General features: G+C 36.4%; 1 long non-coding RNA gene and 1 pseudogene across 1 annotated transcript in view; one reads left to right on the forward strand and one right to left on the reverse strand.

The window, feature by feature from the left end:
• The window catches only part of LOC134739116 (uncharacterized), a 33,150-nt gene extending 17,107 nt beyond the window's left edge, over positions 1–16,043 (forward strand). The window contains exon 3 of the long non-coding RNA XR_010125625.1: positions 14,334–16,043. This is a non-coding gene — a long non-coding RNA (uncharacterized LOC134739116). The remainder of the gene's footprint in view (positions 1–14,333) is intronic.
• Positions 9,028–13,982, reverse strand: LOC129034229 (olfactory receptor 5AC1-like; annotated as a pseudogene).
• Positions 16,044–20,060: the final 4,017 nt, after the last annotated feature.

The raw sequence follows: 20,060 nt of genomic DNA on the forward strand, positions 1-20,060 counted from the left end.
TAGTATAGGCTTTCCACCTCACAGATTGAATCCCAGGTTCCACCCAGGAAAAGGAAGGGCCAAGCTCCTCCGGGCTGTAAACAGGTGCAAACTTCTCGAGGCCCCACCCTGGTGCACATTATTCCCAGTGCTTAGGCTGGTCAGAGGTTCCTGGGGACCCCTTTATACATGGCTGTCTCATTGCCCCCTGAAAAGAAGTACATCTAACTACCATTAGAATCAGGGTAAGGATAAGGACAAAGATCCATCTTAACTGCTTCCTGCTGACAGGGGGTGCTGTTTTGAGGAAACATCAGTCAGATCTTCCTCACAGGCCTATCTAAGGATTCCCAGCAGACTAAGCCATCAACTGAGGCTCTGGTTGCATGACCATTTGGAGTTTGACAGCCTGAAGGCAAGAAGAGACAAACCAAGTTATGAGAAAACATTTATCAAAATGAAACAAGGGAAGGGGTAAGAACAGCTTAAAAATCCCAAGGCCTTTTGCCAGTTTACACCTGGAGAGGGAGGCCAAAAGCCCAAATGGAAAAAAAAATTTACCCTTTTGCTGGCATGTTCCTTTCCTCTGAGCCCAAACCTAAGCAAACCAGTTTAAGGTTTGGGAAATTAACTCTTTCCAGTCTGGAGGATGCATCTGAGGGGAGTGTCTCATAGCATGGAGACACAATTGTCTATCAGTGAAGAGAGGGCAGAGGAGGAGAAAGGATAAAATAAGGTGCTTTTCAAAGGAGTTCCAGGGGTTCAGGATACATTCAAAAGAGGTACAGACTGAAGATAAATTACTACCCATCTAGAAAGAGGGAAGCAGGCATCCCTGGTTCCCATCACTCCCTAGCAGACACCTGAGGTACATGAGGGAGAGAAGGAAGAGCATCCTCTTTCCCTCTTCTGTCCTGGCATCCCCAAGTCCCGGCAACCTTGGCAGGTGCCACCATGGATGCCAAACCGGCTTGCACTCATGAAGCAGGGAGGACCTAGAGAATAAGAATTATCCACCCTCTCCTATGTCTCTATCCCACCTACTGTCAGTAGCCTTGGATTTCCCTAGACCTCATTTATTCCATGGATATTAGCAAGACCTTTATCCATGAAATGGGAGGTTTGGATTAATCAGCAGGAATTACCCATTCTCACTTGCACTGTTCCTTTTAACCACTGTTTTTGTCTGCCTCTGGATCCCTTAGATCCAGTTTTCCTTCCTTGGGTTTTTACCCGAAGCTTGGAATTGAGTTTGGGTCAAAAATGTGTCTCGGGCAGGTGGAGGGGGGTTGTTGCATGAATTCCTTATCAAAAGCTGAATGCTCAGATGAAACTGTGGAACTGAGTCCTCCTCCAAAAAGAGAGAGAAAAGGATGTCTTGTGACACATCCAGATAACTGGTGGCTATAGTTATGCTTGCTAGGATTTAGGTGTATTTTACTTGGTTTTGGTTAGCTCTCTTGGTCTCACTTTCTTAAAAAGGAAACCTCCAGGTGATGGACATGATGTGTATTCCCATCACCTGGCAGGATTTGCAGGATAATTGCTCAGAACTAGAATATTGATGTAGATTTTTACATTACCCATCCCTCTTGTTCTTTCTGAGCTGCAGCCAGAGATTGCTGGTTGGTTCACAGGAATAAGCAGGGTTAGTCTAAAATGTAGGCAAAAACTTAGTAACAACTAATAAGTTTAGAATTTAATGACAAATGTATGATAAGTCCCTCCAGTTCTCATTTTTGTTAAGAAAAAACTATGTCATCATAGGACTGAGTGATTTGCAAAATAGACTTTAGTCTTATACTTGGCCTGATTATTTGCATAAAGTGCAGCAAGAGTAATCATTTCTCCATAGGCCTTTTAGACTGGCTTTGATGTAACTCTGTTCCACAAGGAGTCTCAGATAAGACCTATTAAAGTTGAGCCCAGCCATGGGTTTTTATCCTCAAATACCTGTGAACTGAGTGATCTTCTCTTCTTAAGATCCCAAGATAAACTTGGAGCTCCTAGGCCTGCTGGAAAGTGACATTCTTTACTGACCACAGGTCAGAAACCCAGTACAGGGACTATGTAGGCAAGGGTATGAGGCCAGTTTCCACCCCGCATCCCCAAGGGGGGTTTATCAGCTCTGCAAGTTGAGATTGACTCCTTAAAAGGAACAACACCCTTCTAGTCAAAGCCTTGGTAAAATAACCAGTTTCTCCAATTGCATCCTGTTGCAAAAGAAAAATGAATTCTTATTAAACTACAAATATATATTGCCATAAGTTAAGAATACTCTCAGATAGTTTCCAAATTCTGGAGAAACCAGGCAGAGAAAAAGACAAATATGCTCCAAAGTTGGTTCATGGGAGTATACCTACTCAATTATTAAAGGCTGTAAATAGTTCAAAATAAGTTTCCTTGACTCTGAGAAACAAAATAAGGATCAGCAATTTTCCAAGCAAAAGCCAAAAAGATTCTTTAGCTTTCTCAGTTCAGTCCATGTAGTTCTCGATTCACTTGATATTTGTGAACATTTCAGCTCTTCATGACTCCTGTAAATTTTTCTTTATTCCAATGTCACAATCTCCAAAGGTATCAGAAACCTGTATTGAGAGCACCTGTCAAAGTTCTGTAGCTCATTATAAACCATCTTTTGAAATGAATTAGAACAAGACAACAATTGTCTGTGAATAACAAAATGTCCAGGGTAGTTGTTAGAAACACAACTGACAAAGAAGTTTGGTTATCTCCATGGCTTACAATAACTTAATAACCTTAATTATGATTCATAGCATATACTTGGACATCAGAATTTTAGAAATCCCATGCAATTTTGAAACATATATTATTATTATTTACCAAAATATAACCTAAAGAGGATTGAACACCATTTTGGCAATCCTGTGAACCTAAACATGTCAAATAATTCTGTTTACATCTCTTTTATGGATACTGCAAGGGCCCTTCTGGAGTCTCTGAAACAGTATCAGGAAAGACAATTTTGAAACTTAAGTTTGATTTTGGGAAGCCTATTAAATATGTTAGAGGGTTAAAACACTTGATGTTATGAAATAGAATTCCAGATTATCAAAAATTATTTATTTTGCCAGAATGATGACTCAGATTTTAAAGAAGCAAAAACCTTTAGACTGGGCATGGTGGCTCATGCCTGTAATCCCAGCACTTTGGGAGACTGAGGCGGGTGGATCACTTAAGGTCAGGAGTTTGAGACAAGCCTGGCCAACATGATGAAAACCCATCTCTACCAAAAGTACAAAAAATTAACTAGGCCTGGGGGCAGGTGCCTGTAATCCCAGCTACTCAGGAGGCTGAGGTAGGAGAATCGCTTGAACTGGGAGGCAGAGTTTGCAGAGAGCCAAGATTGTGCCACCGCACTCCAGCCTGCACAACAGAGGGAAACTCCAACTCAAAAAAAAAAAAGAAGCAAAAACCTTTTATAACCCTGTAAAAATTTTGCTAAACAGCAGATTAGTGCCTTAAGAAAACCTTGTTGTGCTTTTATTTCAATGCTCAATTTACAGAAAAACCATATAACTTTTTTGAATTTAGCCAATATGTTCACACATGAAATTTTTTTTGCAAGATTAATTTTACAATCCTTCCACCAAATTGCTTGAACTTTTAGCTTTATCTTATGCAATTTAAAACAATCCTTTAAGAATTTACAATTTTGTGTCTTCTTATAATCTTATTAAAAGCACATTTTACCATTCTTACACACCTCACATGTAAATCTATTTCCAGTAGTTTCCATTACATATTATAATGGAAACTACTAGAAATTTCAACTTTAATATAAAACCTGGTAAGTCGTTCTAATTCTATGCTAGGTACAGCCAAGGTTTGACTCCTTGCAGCATAATTAAGAGTGTGGTTATTTCTGTATGTCCCCAGGCCTTACCAGTTGTGAGGAAGGCAAGTCAGATAGTTCTCAAAACCTAAAAAGCAGTTATAACCTTAAAACACTTAAAACCTTGCATCTGGCCTGCATAATTTAGTCCATCTATTTACATTTTGATGGCATCTGCATTTTACCAATAATCTTTAAGGCTGTTGTTTTTATTTCTCAAAGTTTAAAGCAATATGAACTGAAAGATACCAGAGATTTTATATTCCCTTTAAAAAAATTTGATCCAAGAACTGTCTTTCTTTAGGCCAATTAATTACAGCTCTTTTTATAGAAAACACACACAAAACACATACAGCTACACAGACAGGCAGAAGAAAACCCATGAGCCCTTTAAGAGACAGGGCTAGGAAAACATGCAGATATAAAACCAGAAAGGACTCATTCCCTAAGGCAGGATTGCAAAACAAAGCCTTGCTCGAGGGTTACAAGCCACACCCCTAGGATGTAAAATAAGATGGAAGCCTGCAGCTAAGTTTGCTACAAACCATAGAGATGTGCAAAGCATACCAGATTGGCTACAGCTTAAGACCAGCCTCACAAATACTTTTTCACAATTAAAAGTTTATAGAGAATATAAACAGTGATCCTCATCATTCCTAGCTTAGTAAAACATCTTCTAAAAAGAAAACCTTGTTTGAAAGTTAACTGCTGACAGAGTGGAAAAAAGGAACAAAAACAAAACAATTTAAACAAGCCTGAGGAAGAACTTCTTATTTTTATGCAATTGGTTCCTCCACCGAGGAAAAAAGCTTAATTGCTGTGGGACAGAGCTGACTTCCCTGGCCAAAGGAGGAGAAAACTCCTTGGGTGCATGGCACAGAATGCTAGATAGTCACTCGAGGTGCCTTGGGGCCCAGGCAGCCACTGTGGCTCATTCACGCCCTGTGTGAATGTTGGACACCATGCACACATGTGGCAGACATGGCCATGCACCCCAGCTGGTAGGGAAAGGGGAGCAGAGAGCTGCCCATCCAACTGGCCTGCATGCACACCTGTGTCCTTTGGGGAGCTCAGGTATTATAAAAGAAAAAATAGGCACTGTTACTGTCCGGAAAAAAAGAAGAGGAATGCCATAGTTGGGACCAAAAGGCTCAGAAGCAACAGTGAGAGGTTTTGAGTCCCCATTTCACTCACTCCTTCTCAAGCCCCACTTTCTGGGTGCCAAAGCTATTGTAGGACTTTCTCTTTAGTTCAGCTAAGAGCCAGGTCTTTGAAGGGTGAGAAAAATGGAATTTATTGGGTGAAAAGGAAGAAAGGGAGAAACAGGGACTCTCAGCAGAGTGACAGTCCTGCTAGTATAGGCTTCTTGCCTCATAGATTAAATCTCAGTTTCCACCCAGGAAGAGGAGGGGCCAGACTCCTTCCTTCTGCAAACGGGCACAGACTTCCCAAGGCTCCACCCCAGTGGGCATTCTTCTTAATGCAGACTGGTCAGAGGTTCTCTGGGGACCCCTTTATACTTGGCTGTCTCACTATTGTAACTAGAAAATATTTTATGTAAGTCTTCTGGTAACCACAAAATTAAAACAAATTGAAGACACACCAAAAGAATAGAATCAAAGTATATCACTACACACAACAACAAAGCACAAGGCAAGACACTGAAAGAGGAAGAAGAAACAAAGGACCTGAAAATCAACAAGAAAAAAATTAATAAAATGTCATCAATAATTATTACCTATCAATAATTACTTTAAATGAAAATAGTTTAAATTTTCCCATCAAAAGACATAGAGTGGCTGAATGGATAAAAGATATGATGCTACTATATGCTAGCTATAAGAGACTTAATTTACTTGTTTGTTTAGAGACAGGGTCTCACTCCGTCACCCAAACTGGAGCTCAGTGGCACAATCATAACTCAATGCAGGCTTGAACTCCTGGGCTCAAGCACTGCTCTTACCTCAGCCTACAAGTAGCTGGGACTACAGGTGCATGCCACCACATCTGGCTAATATTTTAATTTTTTGTAGAGACAGGGTCTTGCTATGCTGCCCATGGTGGTCTCAAATTCCTACCCTCAAGCAATCCTTCTGCCCAAGTCTCCCAAAGTCCTTGGATTACAGACACGAACCACTGAGCCCACTGAAGATTCACTTTAGCTTTAAGGACAGTTACAGGCTGCAAGTGAAGGAATGGAAACAGATATTTAATGAAAAAGGAAACCAAAAGAAAACAGATTGCTATACATATATGAGACCAAATATACTTTGAGTCAAAATTGCAGCAAGATAAAGAAGGGTACTATATAGTGATAAAGAGGTCAATCCATCATGAAGATATAACAATTATACATGCACCCAACACTGGCACACCTAAAAATACAGTTAACAGAAGTAAAGAGAGAAATACACAGAATACAATGATAGTAGGGAATTTAATATCCAACTTCCAACAATGGATAGAGCATTGGGACAGAAAATCAGTAAAGAAACTTTAGACCTAAATTACACTTTAGACTAGGTGGACAGACATATATCGAACATTCCATACAAAGTAGCAGAATATACATTCTTCTTAAGTACACATAGAACATTCATCAAGATAGATCATATTTTAGGCCACAAAACAAGTCTTAACAAAATTAAGAAGATTGAAATTATATTGTGTTTTTTTCTGGTCACAATGATATGAAACTAGAAATCAAAACAGAGAGGAAAATTGAAAAGTCATTAGTACATAGAAATTAAATAACACATTCCAGAAAAACCAATGCATTAAAGGAAAAACCAAAAGGGAAATTTAAAAGTATCTTGAGATAAAATGACAATGGCAATACAACATCCCAAAACTTCTGGAGGCAGCAAAAGCAGTTCTGAGCAAGAAGTTTATCGCAGTAGGTGCCTCCATTGAGGCAGACCTCAAATAAGCAATCTAATTTACACCAAAAGGAACTAGAAAAGGAAAGACAAACAAAAGTTAGCAGAAGGAAGACAACAGCAATAGTAAAGATAAGAGCAGAAATAAGTGAAATGGAGTCAAGAAAAAAACATAGAAATGGTCAAAGATTGGTGTTTTAAAAAGATTTTAAAATTTGACAAACCTAACAAAGGAAAAAGACACAAATAAAATAAAGAAATGAAAGAGGAGACATTACAATTAATTTTAAAGAAAGACAAAGGATCATAAGAGATTATTATGAGCACTTATTTGCCAAAAAAATGGATAACCTAGAAGAAATGGGTAAATTCCTAGACACATACAACTAGCCAAAAGAGAATAATGAATAGGCAACCTGAACATACCAAAAATGAGTGAGAAGGTAGAATTGGTAATCAGAACCCTCCTAACAAAAAAAGCCCAGGATCAGATGGCATCATTGGTGAATTCTACAAAACGTTTAAAGAAGAATTAATACCAATCCTTCTCAAACTCTTCTGAAAATTAAAGAGGAAAGAATACTTCCAAACTTGTTCACAAGGCCAGAATCATTCTGAACTACAACTCTGAAGCTGGACAGGAAAAGAAAATTACAGGCCAATATCTCTGATAAACATAGATGCAAACTTCTCAATAAAATATTGGCAAACCAAATTTAATACAACAAAAGGAACATCATACATCATGACCAAGTGTGATTGGTTCTTTAGATGCAAGAATGTTTCAAAGTGTGCAAATCAATGAATGTGAAATGCCACACTAACAGAATGAAGGACAACACACCATAGGACTATCTCAATAGACGTGAAAAAAGCATTTGACAAAACTCACCATCCTTTCATGATAAAAACTCTCAACAAATTAGGTATACAAGAAATGTACCTCTGCCTAATAAAATCCATATGATAAGCTCACAGCTATCATACTCAGTAATAAAAGCTGAAAGATTTTCCTTCAAAATCAGGAGCAAAACAAGATTGCCCACTGTCACTATTTCTGTTCAACATAGTACTGGAAGTTCAAACCTGAGCAATTTGGCAAGAAAAATGACAAATAAAAGGCATTTGAGTTGGAAGGAGAGAAAGACAATTGTCTCTCTTTGCAGATTACATGATCTTTTGCATGAAAAATTCTAATGACTTCACCAAAAACTATTAAAACTGATACAAATTCAGTGATGTTGCAGGATACAAAATGAACATACAGAAATCAGTTGCTTTTCTATACGCTAACAACAAACTATCTGTTCCTATGTCCATAGACTTTGCTTCTGTCAACAAAGTCACTATACATTCCTTACAGAATGGTCAATGACAGAAAAGTAAAGATTATATTGAAGGCCTTTAAAAAGCATTTCAGAAATCAGAACCATTCCACAGTGGCACTTACTCAAATGAAGACATGTTATATTGTGTAAAGGCAGTAGTAAATAGTTTTACTTGAATAATAAAAATTGAAGAAATTGTAAGAATAGTGATTACACAATTTCTGAGTTTTTGCTACACTAAGTGTACATAAATATAGTACAGCCGACCATTAATTCTTGAGGTCACATAGCCTGAAATCTTCCAAAATCCACAAAATCTTGAATAGTACTATTGCTTATAATTTCCCCGGTAAGGTGTACTTGTGTTCTCACAAATTTAAGCCATACTTTTATTCCACAGTCTACTTTTTATTTTATCTCGTTTTCCATTACTCCTAAATTCTACCAAGTCTAAAGGGATACATAACCAAGTGTTCTACAGTCTACACTTTTCTTCACTACAAAGAAAGTTTTCTCTTCAAGGGCAGCTTCCTCCAAGAAGTCACTTTACCTGAGTCTCTGAATAGTTGAAAAGCAGCAAGACTTTCAAAACACAGGCTCTGGACAGTTGTTCGGGATCAGTCATAACAAACCCAAAAAAGAAATAGTCAAATTTCTGCCACAGAAAAATTATAAACTACTATATCTAATCTAGTAGGAATTTGCAAAGTAAACACTTAAATTCTAAATGCTCAGTTAAAAGAAAGGATTTTCTATTCTTCATGAAAGAATTTTACAAGGAATTCAGTTTTGTGTGACATGAAGGCCCCTTTCCATTGAAGCAAATCTCTATTGGAGCAGACTCTCATCACGCAGCACTCAGAAACTCTCATGGACACCAACCTTCTGTTAAAATTGTAAAGCCAAGGCTAATTTGTATAACTCGAGGCCCCCTATTTTTGCAAAGTTTAAAAAGAAGAAGTTGGAAATTTGCCTTAAAAACTGTTTATTTATTTATTATTCTCTTCAATGCACCTATGACCTCTTTATTCCTCAGACTGTAAATAAAAGGATTTACCAGAGGAATTATTATCGTGTAAAATAAAGAATACATTTTGTCCTGATCTGCAGCTGATCCAGACCCAGGACGCACATACATGAAGAAGAGAGTGCCGTAGAACAAAGAGACAGAAAGCAGATGGGCACTGCAAGTGGAGAGGCTTTCCTTCTACCCTTCTCAGACTTCTTTTTCAGGATGGCCAAGAGGACATAGGAGTAAGAGATGATGATAGTCATAAAAGTGAAAGATTGTATAAAGACTGAAAATACAAAAACCAGGAGCATATTAACTCCAGGGTCAGTACAGGAAATTTTAAACAGTTGTAAAATATCACAGTAGAAATAATGTATTACATTGGACTTGCAGAAAGTTAATCGAAATAACAAACCCACATGCATTATAGAATGAAAAAAACCAATAATAAATGAAACACCTAATAATTGAATGCAGAAGATATTGGACATCACTAGAGGATAAAGCAAAGGGTTACATATGGCCATATAACGGTCATAGGCCATCACTACCAGAAGGAAACATTCTGTGTTTGCACTGGAAGCAAAAATATAAAACTGGATCATGCACCCAACCAGGGATATCATATGATTCTTAGATAAAAAATGTACAAGCATCTTGGGAGTCACAGAGGGTGAAGTGCATGCATCTGCAAAGGCTAAACTGCCAAGGGATAAGTACATGGGGGTGTGAAGGTGGGGATCCTTCCAGATGAGAGCCATCAGGCCAAGGTTGCCCACCATGGTGATAAAGTAGATCACCAGGAACACCAGGAACAGGGGCGCCTGCAGCTCTGGATGATCTGTAAGTCCTTGGAGGACGAAGTTCTTAATCTGTGTCTTATTTGTTTCCATTATACCCACTCATGGTGATCACTGCAATGAAAAAGTAAGTGAAGAACACAGTCATAAAAGACGATGAAAGTAGTCACATTTTATTTGAAAAAAGGAATGCATCTTCCTTGTTTATGTATCCCTTTACCCTTCAGTAAATATTCTTTCCAAATGATAAGTGTTTGGAAAACTGATTCTAAAAATTAGAAACATGTATATAGTAAGACTTTCATTGCGAGTATAAAAGAAGTGGGTTTACTGTTTAATTTGAACAATTTTATTGCAATTTAATGATCATCTTCTAATTTAAAAACTTTAAATTGAAATAGAATAAGCTATTTTGATATGCTAAATGTTGTTAAATGAGCACACATGTTCTAAGTAATAAAGCTTTCACATTAAAAACTGGTTGAAATGCTCACTATGACCATTATTATGGAGAATTATCTTGGAAATTCTAATACACACGAGATGTTAAAATTAAATGAAATAATATATTAAAGATATAATAAAATGTCATTAAAATTATAAAAGATAAATTCTTATTTTTGCTGATTTTTTTATAATTAAATAAATAACAATAGTTGAAGCGACAATATGAACAGTATGAATAGTACAGTGTGCAGTAGTGTTAAAACATAAAGACATTCCATAGAATAAGACATGATTAGAAATAGAAAAATATAATAATAAAACAAAATAAGGACTCTGGGAGATAGTTTCAAGTATATATATAAATTTAGTATATTGCATGGGTGATGAATCATTGAGAAAAAAATGATTTATTCAATATATAGTACAAGTGTAAATAAGTGTCTATCTATCTGGAAATAAAGTAAGAATAGTTCTCTCTCTCATACCTGATTTTAAAATTGTAATAGATCAAGCACTTGAAAGTAAAAATTAAAAGAGCAATTTAGGTTGGGCACAGTGGCTCATGACTGTAATCCCAGCTCTTTGGGAGGCCAAGGTGGGAGGATCACTTGAGATCAAGAGTTCAAAACCAGCCTGGCCAACATGGTGAAATCCCGTCTCTACTAAAAAAAAAAAAAAAAAAAAAAAAATTAGCCATGCATGGTGGTGCACACTTGTAATCCCAGCTACTCGGGAGGCTGAGACAGGAGAATCACTTGAACCAAGGAGGTGATTGTTGCAGTGAGCCGAGATTGTGCCACTACACTCCAACCTGGGTGACAGAGCGAGACTCCATCTCAAAAAACAATAAATAAATAAATAAGCAATTTAAACATTCTAAGAAAATTAATGAAATAAATATAATTTAATTACCCAACCAAGATAGGAATCCCATAAATTATAAGAAAGATATAGGCATATTTAATCTAATTTTTAATTTCATGAATATGTAGTATGTGACAAATCTCTTACTAGGTAAAAGATGAATACAAGTTTGGAAAAAATATTTACAGTAAATATGATAGATAAAAATTAGTAGCTAGTCACATACAAAGAAATCTTACTAATTGATTAGAAAAGTTAAATAATTCATAGAAAAATTAAAAAGGAAGTAAAAGGCAAGTCACTGAAAATATTTTAAAATATCTAATAAAGTTAGGAAAATAATGCTCAACTTTTCCAGCATATATGATGTACTAACAAAGTAACAATAAAATATAACTTTTTCACTCCTCAGGTTAGCAACATTTGCTGCTTGCAGGAATTTGGAAAAGATTGCTCTCACACTTAATGGTGAAAATAAATTACTAAGTCTTTTAAATAAAATTTGACTTGTTTTTAAGTAAAAATACACATACCTTTCAACTCAGCAATCCATGCCTGTAATCTATTCTAGAGCAATAACATCACTTCATAGGAAGAGAGATCTACCAAAACATTATTCATGGTGGCAAAAGACTAGCAATAATATAAAAACCAATCAGGATGAAGCAAAGGTTGAACAAATCCTGATGTAATCATCCTAATCAAAATTGTGTCAGCCATTTAAAAGTGAGTTACAGCTCTACCAGTTGACTCAGAAACTTCCAAAATTGTTAGTAAAGTGAGAAAAGCCTGATGTAGAGAAATGGTTATGTTTTGATCACATTAACAGATAATAAATTGTTAAAAAATTTTATTCTATGTGTATCTGTGAACACACACACCTATTTGCATATAACCACATGAACATAAACATTGGATGAAATTATATTGTTAATGTTTCTTGTCTGAGTATAGGAAGAGGAGAGAATAAGGGAGATGAGAGAGATAAGCAGTCCCCCTAAAAAAGGGTGTAATAAAAACAAAATATGTTATCACCCTATTTATGCAATTATATATCTCTTTATATGTATAAAGCTTTACATTAAAGAATATGCATAAGCTTGTTAATAGAGAGGAAGAGAAATGGAGCAAAACAAGAATAACAATACTATTACTGTACTTAGTGGGCAGCAATACAAATTTTAATAAAAAATAGAAATTAATAACAATTTTTTTGTAAAACTGTATCTCACACAATTTTTTTGATTATGTAGCAAATTCTTTTAAATATTCTCAGTGGTATCTGATTCCAACCATTAAGAGTGATTTTTTGCAGGGGAGTAGTCAAAATGTTGGTAAATAAATAAGTTATCAAGTATAAGTTTTAATAGTTTTCTTCATATCCAAGTACCTTTTGGATACATTGCTAAATATTGTATAATTTTTGTCAATATTATATATGGAATATTTGATGTTATTTTTTAAGAAATTTGTTTGATTTTGTTCTGTGACTATAAACTTTGTCTTAAAGAAAATCTAAGTGAAAAAATCTGAAGATATTTGGAGGTGAATAGAAAGCGTCTTAGATTACCTAGAAGCAGAAAATGCACCTATAATTTAGTGTTTACATTTAGTTGTTTCTCAAAATAAAATGAATAACACAATTGTATACACATAATTCTTGTTGATTAAAATACATTTTTGAAATTTACCTGTTGATTAAAATTGGATTTGTTTAAAATATATCCAAAGGCAATTTTTTCTTAATAGGTCCACATTAAGAAGGAGGATGAGTTGTTATTTCCCATCTTCACTGAGAACAGAATGAGAGAATATTTGTTTTAAAAATCTGTCTTTGAAGGTATATATTCCCAAGGAGCCCTGGAAACACAACACAAGCAGCAAGAAGACTGATTGACATGTCTCAGCTAAAATTTAGTCTATGGACCCATCATTTAGTTTCCAAAGTGGAGGTTGTGTTCTGAGTGAGCCTGACCAGCTTTCTTTTCAATCCCAGCCCATAATTGATATTTCCAATTTGGATAATTAGGTCAAGAACTATCAAGTATTTTGAATCTTTTCCCTTAATATAGATAGATAGATACACAGATAATAGATTAGATAAAGTAGATGGATAATTAGATAGATAGATGATAGCTAGCTAGCTAGCTAGCTAGATAGATAGATAGATAGATAGAGATAGATGATAGATATAGATATGATAGATTAGATAAACTAGATAGATAGATAGATAGATAGATAGATAAATGAAATCTCCATATGTATCTCCCTATTAGTTTGGAATTAAGGAGCCTAAGAAATTTATCATTGATGACTTTATCTCATCTTCTCATTATTCTATGAAAAAACAAGGAAGCTTGAACAGCATAATTTAATTGTTCATATATTGACAAAGGGAAGTTTCTACAGCATGAAATTACCTCTGAAACTTTTCAGTCATTATTATATTTTTCATTTGTCTCTTTCTTGTATTATTCGAAGTTTACTATTAAAAAGAAATCTTAATGTGTATGTTTCAGCAGTAAAACCTAGTATTTATGGTAGGCATCAAAAACTGTCTATCATGAAAGAAAACAGAAAATTTCACATGGTTACCAGGATTTTCATTTCTTACCTGGATATTTTATTTTTAAACAGGCAAATTGACAGACTGCAAATAGTGAAAATTAGACAGATTCAGGTGTCCACTCAGTTTCTGTAAGTCTTTTGAAGATTGAGAAGGTGGTAGTTTTCCTGAAGGAAAGCTGGTGGTTTCCTTGAAAAAAAAAATAGAAAAATACCTATATTTCCTATACCATAGATTAGGGCCAGAGTCATCTTTATAAATTGCCAAACTGATGAATTCACCATTGCTTTCACATCTACTACTGCAACTCCACCTAAAATCCTTAAAATGAAGAAAAATGGAAGGTGCAGGCTGAAGTGATTGTTACTGTGCAAAGATTTTCCTTGGAAATATCCACAGCAAAAAGATACATTTTTTACTCTTTTTAAAATCTATTTATGGGGAAAAAAAGAAGCAGTGGGGAATTCCCTCAGTGAAAGGTACCAATAGATTCCCTGTAGGATAAAGGCAAAGTTTTTCTACTGGGCATTATGAGCTAATCAATGAATCACCCCAGGTAAATGCAAGTATAACAACTAAAACCACGCACTTTGTGTTTTCAGGTTTCACTGTGAGGAAACCAACCGTACAGAAAAAACTCTCCCTTAAACTGATATCAAGCCATTGTCAAGCGCATTGTTTTATCTCTTTAATGTCTCATGAAACCATCAACTGCTCTCCAAATTCAAGAAAACCGTCACCTGTCTGGAATACTTAAATGACCTTTTAATAATCCACGTGTTTTTCTAACATGTCCTCCTGCTAATCTCTACATTTGAGCCAATGTCATCTTGGCAAAATGCCAGATTGCTGATGTCACTACTGCTCAGACCATCACAGCATCTCTACTTAAACTCTCAAACAACTTTGAAAGACTCTTATAAGGAAAATCAAAACCCTTAGGCTCACATGTCCCCTCCCTCACACTCAATAATATTCTACACAAAGTTTTTGCCTAGTGTAATTAACAGGTTTTTCAGGTGAATGATTCCGATATTTTTTGACAATAAGATAAATCTAGGAGTTGAAGTTAAAAATCAGAATTTCATTTGTGACTCACATATGCAATGTTGCTGTGAAAAAAATGAGTTTATTGCTTTTTAAAAAATCTTACTATAAAAATTAAGAGTTCTCTTTTAAAAGTGTCCAAGCATCCAGTTTATCTCCAGACCCATTGCATTTCTGTGTGGCATGCCAGCCTGGTGAGAGAAGGGACACATACTCAGTGAGTGAAGCTAACAGAGTTCATGAAACCAAATGGAAGCCCTGAAATCTCCAACTAATCGACAGTATGTCTTCTGAAAGCAGGCCGTGAGAGTTACCAAGTCTGATTATTACCAGCAAGGGTTACAAAATTTTCCCTTTCACTGCCTTAGTCATAGTAGAAAATACAACAAACTATGACCAGTTACAAGATACTAAAAGCCCAAATGTCCAACAAATATGGGAATTTATTACAGCTCTCTTGAGCTGCAAAGATTTCCTCTGAGAAATACTTAGAGCATAGTGATTAAGACTCACTTACTGAGGAGGGAAAATGTATTGTCTGTGGGTAGCTCTGTTTTGTGCAAATTTCATACACAAAATCTTTGTCCAATTCTAGGCAGATAAATTTGTAAACCTAGAAAAAAATTGACAATTTAATAAAACAATATAACTCACCAAACTTGACCCTATTAGAGACAAAAATCAAAATGCCTATTTTGACAGGAAAATTAGAGAAATCTCTCTCAAGTCTTTGTAAAAATAAATTGCCAAGAAAAGATGGTTTTACAGGAAAATGTTACCAAAATTTTAAGGATAAGACCATTTCAATGCCATTATTCCACAACATAGAGAAAGGATTAAATTTTTCAAATAATTTTAAGAAAATGATATAAAATCTGAATTGGATAAAGAAAATGTAGTATATATACACCATGGAATACTATACAGCCATAAAAAGAAATGAAATCATGTCCTTTGTAGCAACATGGATGGAGCTAGAGGTCATTATCCTAAACAAACTAACGCAGAGACAGAAAACAAAATACCACATGTTCTCACTTATAAGAGGGAGCTAAACATCGGGTACACACAGACACAAAGATGGTGAAAATAAACACTGGGGATTCCAAAAGGAGAGAAGGAGAGAAGGAGAGAAGGAGGCAAGGATTGAAAAATTACCTGTTGGGTACTATGTTCACTACTTAGGTGATGGATGGGGATCATTAGAAGCTCAAACCTCAGCATCACACAGTATAGCCATGTAGCAAATCTGCACCTGTACCCCTGAATCTAAAATTAAAAAAATAGAAATAAAAGAAGTTATAAGAAAAAGAAAATAATACCAACTCTGACAAAGTTTGCACAAATTAAAAATTTACTAGTAAATCATGTTTTTAAAATATTATAGGAAAGGCTGGATGTGGTGGCTCATGCCTGTAATCCCAGCACTTTGGGAGGTTGGGGCTAGTGGGTCACTTGAGGTCAGGAGTTTGAGACCAGCCTGGCCAACATGGCAAAACCCAGTCTCTACTAAAAATACAAAAATTAGATAGGCATGGTGGTGCATGCCTGTAGTTCCAGCTACTCGGGAGGCTGAGGCAGGATAATCACTTGAACTTGGAGGTAGAGGTTGCAGTGAGTCAGGATTACACTACTGCACTCCAGCCTGAGCAACAGAGTGAGACCCTGTCTCACACACACACACACACACACACACAAAATTATAGGAGAAATCTTAAAATATTAGGGAACAGAAACAAAAAATAACTATCTTTAAAAATTATAATATCTGCTTATAGCAATGGCAGAGTAGATTGTTTTTCCTCCTGTAAAAAACAGAAAAGCTGGACAAAATATTATGAAATAATTGGTCTATAGGGATCAGTGATCAGCAAGGCAATTATGGAGCCAAGATCCAGAAGAGAAGGGAGACTAAAGTAGTTAACCTGTTTTTCCCCTCAAAGAATCATTGATATTCAAAGCAACAGCTAATAAACTAAGATGATGAGTACAGATTTTTATAGATAATGTAATATCTCCAAATATTGAAAATAAGCACACTTTATGATACTTAAGTTTTATTCCTACATATATGCCCAACAAAAATGTGTATACCTGTGTACCAGAACACATTGACCAGAATTTACACAACAGCATTAAATGAAATAGCCAAATATTAGACACAATCTAAAGTATTTCATACCACATGATTCCCATAATACTAAGTTCAAAAACATGCAAAACCAATCTATGGTGTAAAAGGCCAAAGAAGACACAGGAACTAACTTAAAGCAATTCCTTTTATGTAATAATTTAAGCTTTAAAAGTATAATTATTGCAATTGATTAATCACATCAAATATACTAAAATTTTTGAGTTTATAGTAACACCCCCTCTAAACAAATGAAAAAAAACAAATAAACCTCATTGGTCACCTTGAGAAGTTGCTACAGCTCTAGCTAAATGTTTTGAAAATAGATAAGTGAAGGGAAAGAATCAGGAATTTATTCTGCCTCTCTTTCATGAACCATACTTCAGAAATCCAAATTCACGACAGAAAGTTCTTCTTTGTAGAAGAATTATAGCTAACAAATGCAGAAGAATAATACACTTAGGGAATTCCCATTTTGCAACCTCTGATGAAATAAAAGATCTAACCAATAATCATTAAAATCATTTTGTTTTGGGCTGATAGAGAACACAATAATGGAAGGCTTGCAATGACAACATCTGAACGGCCAGCAGTGAATATCACTAAAAGTGGAACTATTAAAGACCATAATATAAATACAATGTGCACATCTTGTTTAAATCCTGGTTCAACCAAAGAACAAAATTTTTCAGGCAAATTGGGAATATTGAACACACACTGACATTAAATAATATCCAACAACTGTTATTAATTTTGCTGCATTAAATAACAGTATTATGATTAGTTTAAAACAAAGTATTTGCTACCATTATATCCACTAGAAGGTTAATAAGAATGTAGTAATCAGTTGTAGTTTTAACAATGCAGTCATAAAGTATCACTGCAGAAATTAGAAACATGTAATGCCACTCAAACTAAAAAAAAAATTTAAGGTTGAGACAGGTACAAGTGGAAATAAATTTATTTCTTGTCAAATGATAACAAGAACTTAAGAGATTATAACAGACCATCAACAACAAATTATAGGAATAGGGCCCTAATTCAAAATTTTTTAAAAATGTAATAGCAAATTAATTATAACTTATATAGTCATTGTTAAGTTAACCACCAAGAAGGGAAATTTAATCAGAATCTCCATGATGCCAATAATATTCCTAAAGAAAATACATTCGAGTTGCTTCCAAGATGGCCGAATAGGAACAGCTCCAGTCTGCAGCTCCCAGTGAGATGGACACAGAAGATGGGTGATTTCTGCATTTCCAACTGAGCTACCTGGTTCATCTCATTGGGACTGGTTGGACAGTGGGTGCAGCCCATGGAGGGTGAGCCAAATCAGGGCGGGGCATCACTTCATCCAGGAAGTGCAAGAGGTCAGGGGATTTCCCTCTCCTAGCCAAGGGAAGCCGTGACAGGCTGTACCTGGAGAGATGGTACACTCTTGACCAAATACTGTGCTTTTCCCATGGTTTTAACAACGAGCAGACCAGGACATACCCTCCAATGCCTGGCTTGGTGGGTCCCATGCCCACAGAGCCTTGCTCACTACTAGCACAGCCATCTGAGATCAACCTGTGACACTGCAGCTTGATGTGGGGAGGAGAGTCCGCCATTGCTGAGGCTTGAATAGCTCACAGTATAAACAAAGTGGCCGGGAAGCTTTAACTGGGTGGAGCCTGCCACAGCTCAGCAAGGATTACTGCCTCTCTAGATTCCACCTCTGGGGGCAGGGCATAGACCAAAAGGCAGCAGACAGCTTCTGCAGACAAAAACAACCCTGTCTGACAGCTCTGAAGAGAATAATGGTTCTCTCAACATGGTGTTTGAGCTCCGAGAACAGACGGACTGCCTCCTCAAGTCTGTCTTGAGCCTGACCCCCTGTGTAGCCTGACTGGGAGACACTTCCCAGGAGGGGCCTACAGACACCTCAAACAGGTGGGTGCCCCTCTGGGACAAAGCTTCCAGAGGATGGATCAGGCAGCAATATTTGCTATTCTTCAGCCTCTGCTGGTGATACCCAGGCAAATAGAGTCTGGAGTGGACCGCCAGCAAACTCCAACAGACCTGCAGCTGAGGGGCCTGACTGCTAGGAGGAAAACTAACAAACAGAAAGGAACAGCATCAACATCAACAAAAAGGACATCCACACCAAAACCCCATCTGTAGGTCACCATCAAGACCAAAGGTAGATGAAACCACAAAGATGGGGAAGAATCAGACCAGAAAAGCTGAAAATTCCAAAAACCAGAGTACCTCTTCTCCTCCAAAGGATTGCAGTCCTCACCAATAAGGGAACAAAACTGGATGGAGAACGTGTTTGACAAGTTGACAGAAGTAGGCTTCAAAAGGTCGGTAATAACAAACTTCTCCGAGCTAAAGAAGCATGTTCTAACACATCGCAAGGGAGCTAAAATCCTTGAAAAAAGGTTAGACGAATGGCTAACTAGAATAAACAGTGTAGAAAAGACCTGCAATGACCTGACAGAGCTGAAAACCACAGCACAAGAACTTCGTGATGCATGCATAAGCTTCAATAGCCGATTTAATCAAGTGAAAGAAAGGATATCAGTGATAGAAGATCAAATTAATGAAGTAAAGTGAGAAGACAATATTAGAGAAAAAAGACTGAAAAGAAATGAGCAAAGCCTCCAAGAAATATGGACTATGTGAAAAGACCAAATATACATTTGATTGGTGTACCAGAAAGTGACAGGGAGAACAGAACCAAGTTAGAAAACACTCTTCAGGATATTATCCAGGAGAACTTCCCTAACATAGCAAGGCAGGCCAACATTCAAATTCAGGAAATACAGAGAACACCACAAGGGTACTCCTTGAGAAGAGCAACCCCAAGACACATAACTGTCAGATTCACCAAGGTTGAAATGAAAGAAAAAATGTTAAGGGCAGCCAGAGAGAAAGGTCAGGTTACCCACAAAGGGAAGCCCATCACACTAACAGCGGATCTCTCAGCAGAAACTCTACAAGCCAGAAGAGAGTGGGGGCCAATATTCAACATTTTTAAAGAAAAGAATTTTTAACCCAGAATCTCATATCCAGCCAAACTAAGCTTCATAAGTGAAGGAGAAATAAAATCTTTACAGACGAGCAAATGCTGAGAGATTTTGTCACCACCACGCCTGCCTTACAAGAG

Source organism: Pongo pygmaeus, chromosome 2, assembly GCF_028885625.2.
Source record: "Pongo pygmaeus isolate AG05252 chromosome 2, NHGRI_mPonPyg2-v2.0_pri, whole genome shotgun sequence".
NCBI lineage: Eukaryota > Metazoa > Chordata > Mammalia > Primates > Hominidae > Pongo > Pongo pygmaeus.